Source organism: Drosophila suzukii, chromosome Y (assembly GCF_043229965.1).
Source record: "Drosophila suzukii chromosome Y, CBGP_Dsuzu_IsoJpt1.0, whole genome shotgun sequence".
NCBI lineage: Eukaryota > Metazoa > Arthropoda > Insecta > Diptera > Drosophilidae > Drosophila > Drosophila suzukii.
Genome location: NC_092085.1, coordinates 194,391 through 202,857, shown reverse-complemented (window position 1 = coordinate 202,857; position 8,467 = coordinate 194,391). Strand labels below are relative to the sequence as shown.

The window sequence follows — 8,467 nt, the reverse complement described above, 5'->3', positions numbered from 1 at the left end:
TGAGCAATAACAGGTCTGTGATGCCCTTAGATGTCCTGGGCTGCACGCGCGCTACAATGAAAGTATCAACGTGTATTTCCTAGACCGAGAGGTCCGGGTAAACCGCTGAACCACTTTCATGCTTGGGATTGTGAACTGAAACTGTTCACATGAACTTGGAATTCCCAGTAAGTGTGAGTCATTAACTCGCATTGATTACGTCCCTGCCCTTTGTACACACCGCCCGTCGCTACTACCGATTGAATTATTTAGTGAGGTCTCCGGACGTGATCACTGTGACGCCTTGTGTGTTACGGTTGTTTCGCAAAAGTTGACCGAACTTGATTATTTAGAGGAAGTAAAAGTCGTAACAAGGTTTCCGTAGGTGAACCTGCGGAAGGATCATTATTGTTTAATATCCTTACCGTTAATAAAAAAATTTGTTTTTATTATAATAACATTATTATAGTAATACAAATAAAATATTAAATTGCCAAAAATATGATCTATATATATAGATCAAATACAATTTCGAAAAAGCAAGTCGAAATATAATAATTGTAATAAGAAATATATAATATATAAATATATTATTGCAATAAATAAGAGAAATAAATAAGCAAGAAAGCGAAAGCAAACAAATAACAAATTCGAACAAGCAAATCGAAATTATTTGATATTATTATTATATTGTATATTAAATGCAATTAATAAAACACTGTGTGTATATGGACCATAATATACACGCGTTGCGATATGTATTGTTCATCTCAGTTATGCGCATACATTGGATAATGCAACAACCTAAAATGTACAATGTTGTACCTGATTAATACAGGTTAATGTTTTATATAAATTTCAATATATATCGCTAAAAAGTATTTAATACCGTAAATGCCATTAAAAAAATACTTGATATATTATTGGTTATATGAAACTAAGACATTTCGCAGCATTCGTTTTAGGTATAAAAATAAATTTATTGAAGGAATTGATATATGCCAGTAAAATGGTGTATTTTTAATTTCTTTCAATAAAAACATATATGACAAAATTAACAAACCAATATATAAAACTCTAAGCGGTGGATCACTCGGCTCATGGGTCGATGAAGAACGCAGCAAACTGTGCGTCATCGTGTGAACTGCAGGACACATGAACATCGACATTTTGAACGCATATCGCAGTCCATGCTGTTATGTACTTTAATTAATTTTATAGTGCTGCTTGGACTACATATGGTTGAGGGTTGTAAGACTATGCTAATTAAGTTGTTTATACAAATTTTATAATGAAATTTTATAAGCATATGGTATATTATTGGATAATAATAATTTAATTATTTTATTCATAATATTAACAAATATATGAAAAACATTATCTCACATTAGTAAATTAATTTGAATGTGAAAAACGAAGAGAAATATTTTCTTTTTCAATCAAATAATACTGAGAAATGTCTAGCATAAAAAATTTATCTAGAATTGTCTCTTATTAACGATTAGAAAATAGAAAGCCGTTGACTATATTATTATTCTTCGTTGATTCGTTAGACCAAACAAATGCCATACAAATATATATATATATAAATATAACGAATTTAATAAAATGTTTTATCATTATATATAAAGAATTAATTGCAAATAAAAGTTATACACAACCTCAACTCATATGGGACTACCCCCTGAATTTAAGCATATTAATTAGGGGAGGAAAAGAAACTAACCAGGATTTTCTTAGTAGCGGCGAGCGAAAAGAAATCAGTTCAGCACTAAGTCACTTTGTCTATATGGCAAATGTGAGATGCAGTGTATGGAGCGTCAATATTCTAGTATGAGAAATTAACGATTTAAGTCCTTCTTAAATGAGGCCATTTACCCATAGAGGGTGCCAGGCCCGTATAACGTTAATGATTACTAGATGATGTTTCCAAAGAGTCGTGTTGCTTGATAGTGCAGCACTAAGTGGGTGGTAAACTCCATCTAAAACTAAATATAACCATGAGACCGATAGTAAACAAGTACCGTGAGGGAAAGTTGAAAAGAACTCTGAATAGAGAGTTAAACAGTACGTGAAACTGCTTAGAGGTTAAGCCCGATGAACCTGAATATCCGTTATGGAAAATTCATCATTAAAATTGTAATATTTAAACAATATTATGATAATAGTGTGCATTTTTTCCATATAAGGACATTGTAATCTATTAGCATACAAAATTTATCATAAAATATAACTTATAGTTTATTCAAATTAATTTGCTTGCATTTTAACACAGAATAAATGTTATTAATTTGATAAAGTGCTGATAGATTTATATGAATACAGTGCGTTAATTTTTCGGAATTATATAATGGCATAATTATCATTGATTTTTGTGTTTATTATATGCACTTGTATGATTAACAATGCGAAAGATTCAGGATACCTTCGGGACCCGTCTTGAAACACGGACCAAGGAGTCTAACATATGTGCAAGTTATTGGGATATAAACCTAATAGCGTAATTAACTTGACTAATAATGGGATTAGTTTTTTAACTATTTATAGCTAATTAACACAATCCCGGGGCGTTCTATATAGTTATGTATAATGATATTTATATTATTTATGCCTCTAACTGGAACGTACCTTGAGCATATATGCTGTGACCCGAAAGATGGTGAACTATACTTGATCAGGTTGAAGTCAGGGGAAACCCTGATGGAAGACCGAAACAGTTCTGACGTGCAAATCGATTGTCAGAATTGAGTATAGGGGCGAAAGACCAATCGAACCATCTAGTAGCTGGTTCCTTCCGAAGTTTCCCTCAGGATAGCTGGTGCATTTTAATGTTATATAAAATAATCTTATCTGGTAAAGCGAATGATTAGAGGCCTTAGGGTCGAAACGATCTTAACCTATTCTCAAACTTTAAATGGGTAAGAACCTTAACTTTCTTGATATGAAGTTCAAGGTTATGATATAATGTGCCCAGTGGGCCACTTTTGGTAAGCAGAACTGGCGCTGTGGGATGAACCAAACGTAATGTTACGGTGCCCAAATTAACAACTCATGCAGATACCATGAAAGGCGTTGGTTGCTTAAAACAGCAGGACGGTGATCATGGAAGTCGAAATCCGCTAAGGAGTGTGTAACAACTCACCTGCCGAAGCAACTAGCCCTTAAAATGGATGGCGCTTAAGTTGTATACCTATACATTACCGCTAAAGTAGATGATTTATATTACTTGTGATATAAATTTTGAAACTTTAGTGAGTAGGAAGGTACAATGGTATGCGTAGAAGTGTTTGGCGCAAGCCTGCATGGAGCTGCCATTGGTACAGATCTTGGTGGTAGTAGCAAATAATCGAATGAGACCTTGGAGGACTGAAGTGGAGAAGGGTTTCGTGTGAACAGTGGTTGATCACGAGTTAGTCGGTCCTAAGTTCAAGGCGAAAGCCGAAAATTTTCAAGTAAAACACAAATGCCATACAAATATATTATATTATATAAATCAAGCTAATTAATATACTTGAATAATTTTGAACGAAAGGGAATACGGTTCCAATTCCGTAACCTGTTGAGTATCCGTTTGTTATTAAATATGGGCCTCGTGCTCATCCTGGCAACAGGAACGACCATAAAGAAGCCGTCGAGAGATATCGGAAGAGTTTTCTTTTCTGTTTTATAGCCGTACTACCATGGAAGTCTTTCGCAGAGAGATATGGTAGATGGGCTAGAAGAGCATGACATATACTGTTGTGTCGATATTTTCTCCTCGGACCTTGAAAATTTATGGTGGGGACACGCAAACTTCTCAACAGGCCGTACCAATATCCGCAGCTGGTCTCCAAGGTGAAGAGTCTCTAGTCGATAGAATAATGTAGGTAAGGGAAGTCGGCAAATTAGATCCGTAACTTCGGGATAAGGATTGGCTCTGAAGATTGAGATAGTCGGGCTTGATTGGGAAACAATAACATGGTTTATGTGCTCGTTCTGGGTAAATAGAGTGTCTGGCATTTATGTTGGTCACTTGTTCCCCGGATAGTTTAGTTACGTAGCCAATTGTGGAACTTTCTTGCTAAAATTTTGAATGGATTAACGAGATTCCTACTGTCCCTATCTACTTGGCGCCACATACTGTGTGAATGCCGCCTGTATAACGATCTGCGGGACCTGGATGCCCTCGGAGTCGTTCAAGACCATGGAAGATGGATCGTCGCGGGAGTAGTCGAGACCCCAGAACGGATGCGTCTCCTAGGAGTTTTTGCCGATGCTGCCTTCTCGAGGCGAAGGATGGATGCGATGAGGGATGAACCACAGGCGCCGGGACGTTAGTCCCTCCCCTCTTTTGCCGTGTGGTAGCGGCGAAGAATACTGCCACAGCCTGCCATAGCTTGTCGTAGGAGGCGACTAATATGGCAATGGTTGCCCCATCCGAGCTTGTCGGAGCTGAAGGGGTGAGGCTCACCGAGCCTGTAATTTCGGTACCACGGGTTGAGCAGCTCCAAGACTGCTCATTGAGGTTGGCCCCCTTGTGGGAGTATCGTGGTGGCTGTGGTTGACACCTATATCGCGGGTAGAGTCCTCGGGCTCGACGTGGATGTTGCGTAATACAACTCGGGTGCTGTGACCCATAGAACGGTAGAGATTTTAGATAGATCTCGCCCCTACGCAAGGGGGAGTGCTTGCCCGACAAGTAAGTACTCGAATTGCTACTGGGGTGGTTGCTATGTACATAGCTATAGCTGCTAGTCCAGGGCGTTGGTTTGGCGCTGAACCTAGACCCGTGCATTATATACTCACTTGTGGGTATATTAGAATGCCGTGGTTGTAATCCCTTCATTGTGGAACACGCCACGTAAAATAAGTTCGGAGGGATCCGAGACACACCTGTCCCTATCTACTATCTAGCGAAACCACAGCCAAGGGAACGGGCTTGGAATAATTAGCGGGGAAAGAAGACCCTTTTGAGCTTGACTCTAATCTGGCAGTGTAAGGAGACATAAGAGGTGTAGAATAAGTGGGAGATATTAGACTTCGGTTTGGTATCGCCAATGAAATACCACTACTCTTATTGTTTCCTTACTTACTTGATTAAATGGAACGTGTATCATTTCCTAGCCATTATACGGATATATTTATTATATCTTATGGTATTGGGTTTTGATGCAAGCTTCTTGATCAAAGTATCACGAGTTTGTTATATAATCGCAAACAAATTCTTTAATAAAACGGTGCATTTATGTATTTTTGATTTGAAAATTTGGTATAACTCCAATTACTCAGGTATGATCCAATTCAAGGACATTGCCAGGTAGGGAGTTTGACTGGGGCGGTACATCTCTCAAATAATAACGGAGGTGTCCCAAGGCCAGCTCAGTGCGGACAGAAACCACACATAGAGCAAAAGGGCAAATGCTGACTTGATCTCGGTGTTCAGTACACACAGGGACAGCAAAAGCTCGGCCTATCGATCCTTTTGGTTTAAAGAGTTTTTAACAAGAGGTGTCAGAAAAGTTACCATAGGGATAACTGGCTTGTGGCGGCCAAGCGTTCATAGCGACGTCGCTTTTTGATCCTTCGATGTCGGCTCTTCCTATCATTGTGAAGCAAAATTCACCAAGCGTTGGATTGTTCACCCATGCAAGGGAACGTGAGCTGGGTTTAGACCGTCGTGAGACAGGTTAGTTTTACCCTACTAATGACAAAACGTTGTTGCGACAGCATTCCTGCGTAGTACGAGAGGAACCGCAGGTACGGACCAATGGCACAATACTTGTTCGAGCGAACAGTGGTATGACGCTACGTCCGTTGGATTATGCCTGAACGCCTCTAAGGTCGTATCCGTGCTGGACTGCAATGATAAATAAGGGGCAATTTGCATTGTATGGCTTCTAAACCATTTAAAGTTTATAATTTACTTTATAAACGACAATGGATGTGATGCCAATGTAATTTGTAACATAGTAAATTGGGAGGATCTTTGATCACCTGATGCCGCGCTAGTTACATATAAAAGCATTATTTAATACAATGACAAAGCCTAGAATCAATTGTAAACGACTTTTGTAACAGGCAAGGTGTTGTAAGTGGTTGAGCAGCTGCCATACTGCGATCCACTGAAGCTTATCCTTTGCTTGATGATTCGATAATAAAGATGTTGCAAGCGGCATAATAATTTATGCTTGCTTGCAACGGCGCGCCACTTTGTGGTTAGCAAAAGGTCTAGTAATATAAGAGACCTATAAAAAAATCAATATATTATTATAAATAAATATTGAACAAACAAAATGCATCGTCATCTTTATTAGTGACGCGATGATAAAGTGGCAAACATATTCCATGTATAAATATTCCTATGGTATTTTGATAATGCAAGTAAAGAGGACATATATAAAAGTAAGTATATGTTCCTCCAATGGTAGCAGCGGTTGGTTGGTTGGTGTCTGCTCCTCTTATTGTTCAAAACTTATGTTATGGTAGCAAGTCTGTATCGTCATATTATTAGTGACGCGAAAAATTAGTGGCAAACAATATTCGATGTATAAATATTCCTATGGTATTAATATTCAAATGAAGAGACCATTTAAATAAAGAGGACATATATAAAAGTAAGTATATGTTCCTCCAATGGTAGCAGCGGTTGGTTGGTTGGTGTCTGCTCCTCTTATTGTTCAAAACTTATGTTATGGTAGCAAGTCTGTATCGTCATATTATAAGTGACGCGAAAAATTAATGGCAAACATATTCGATGTATATAAATATTCCTATGGTATTCAAATTCAAGTAAAGAGACCATTAAAGTACAGAGAGAGGCCATATAATAAGTAAGTATATGTTCCTCCAATGGTAGCAGTGGTTGGTTGGTTGGTTGGTTGGTTGGTTGGCGGCTGCTCCTCTTATTGTTCAAAACTTATGTTATGGTAGCAAGTCTGTATCGTCATATTATAAGTGACGCGAAAAATTAGTGGCAAACATATTCGATGTATAAATATTCCTATGGTATTGAAATTCAAATAAAGAGACCATTAAAATAAAGAGGACATATATAAAAGTAAGTAATGGTAGCGGCGGTTGGTTGGTTGGCGGCTGCTCTTATTGTTCAAAACTTATGTTATCAATATGAGTTTGGCAATACAATAAAGAAGACCAATCTAATCCATATAAGACTAAATGGATTATATGGATATGCTTAGGAAACCCATATATTAATAAAAAAAAATTTATGTATAGAAAATTATACATATATGTATTTATATAAATGAATCGTATGGATATGGCTTATAGTAGATATAATACCTTTAAGGCATATTAATGTATAATATAGTAAATATATATACGTTGAAATATAAATGCATTTTTATATATATGGCAGCATATAAGTGTCATATGAAAAATAATAGAGTTTACCCATATATCACTGAAATGAGATATATAAACCTAGTGAGGGGCGGCACTAGTGAATGAATCGTATAGATATGGCTTACAGGTATAATACCTATATGTCATAATATGGTTTAATATTATAAATATACATTTAAATATGAATGAATTGTATAGATATGGCTTTTAAATGCCATATGCATAAGAATAAATAGAATGATTAACACTTATATCACTGAAATAAGATATAAAAACCTAGTGAAGGGTGGCACTAGTACTGTAAACATGATTTTGGCAGAGCTCGGGGTAAAAAACTACTATAGGGAGGTGGTCGTTGGCGGGCCCCTCCTCGTATTGGTCAAAACCTATGTTATACATATGAGGTTGTCAATACTATAAAGAACGCCAAGCATATCCATATAAATGTATGGATATGCATACAAATCCATACAAAAGTGAAAAAAAAATAATGTATTGAAAAATATACATATATTTATATAAGTGAATCGTATGGATATGTCTTATAGGTATAATACCTATAAGGCATAACAATGTATAATCTAGCAAATATACATCGAAATATGCAGGAATTGTATAGATATGGCATATAAATGCCATATACATAAGAATAAATTGTATATCAATGCAATAAGATATATAAACCTAGTGAGGGGCGGCACTAGTAAATGAATCGTATGGATATGGCTTATAGGTATAATACCTATAAGGCATAATAATGTATAATATAATAAATATACATTAAAACATGATTGAATTATATAGATATGGCATATAAATGCCATATACTTAAGAATAAATGGTAAAATTTACCCGTATATCACTTAAACACGATATATAAACCTAGTGAGGGTGACGCTAGTACTGTAAACATGCTTTTGGAAGATAATGGGTCCAAAAACTACTATAGGGAGGTGGTCGTTGGCGGGCCCCTCCTCGTATTGGTCAAAACCTATGTTATGCATATAAGTTTGTCAATACTATTAAGACCGCCAAGCATATCCATATAAATGTATGGATATGCATAAAAATCCATACAAAAGTGAAAAAAAATAATGTATTGAAAAATATACATATATTTATATAAGTGAATCGTATGGATATG

General features: G+C 36.4%; 1 non-coding gene and 1 pseudogene across 1 annotated transcript; both read left to right on the top strand.

Moving 5' to 3' along the window:
* Positions 1-1,052: 1,052 nt before the first annotated feature.
* Positions 1,053-1,231, top strand: LOC139353814 (5.8S ribosomal RNA). Its single transcript, XR_011604954.1, has one exon. It is a non-coding gene; the product is annotated as a 5.8S ribosomal RNA (ribosomal RNA).
* Positions 1,232-1,636: 405 nt separating this feature from the next.
* On the top strand, positions 1,637-6,110 carry LOC139353822 (large subunit ribosomal RNA; annotated as a pseudogene).
* Positions 6,111-8,467: the final 2,357 nt, after the last annotated feature.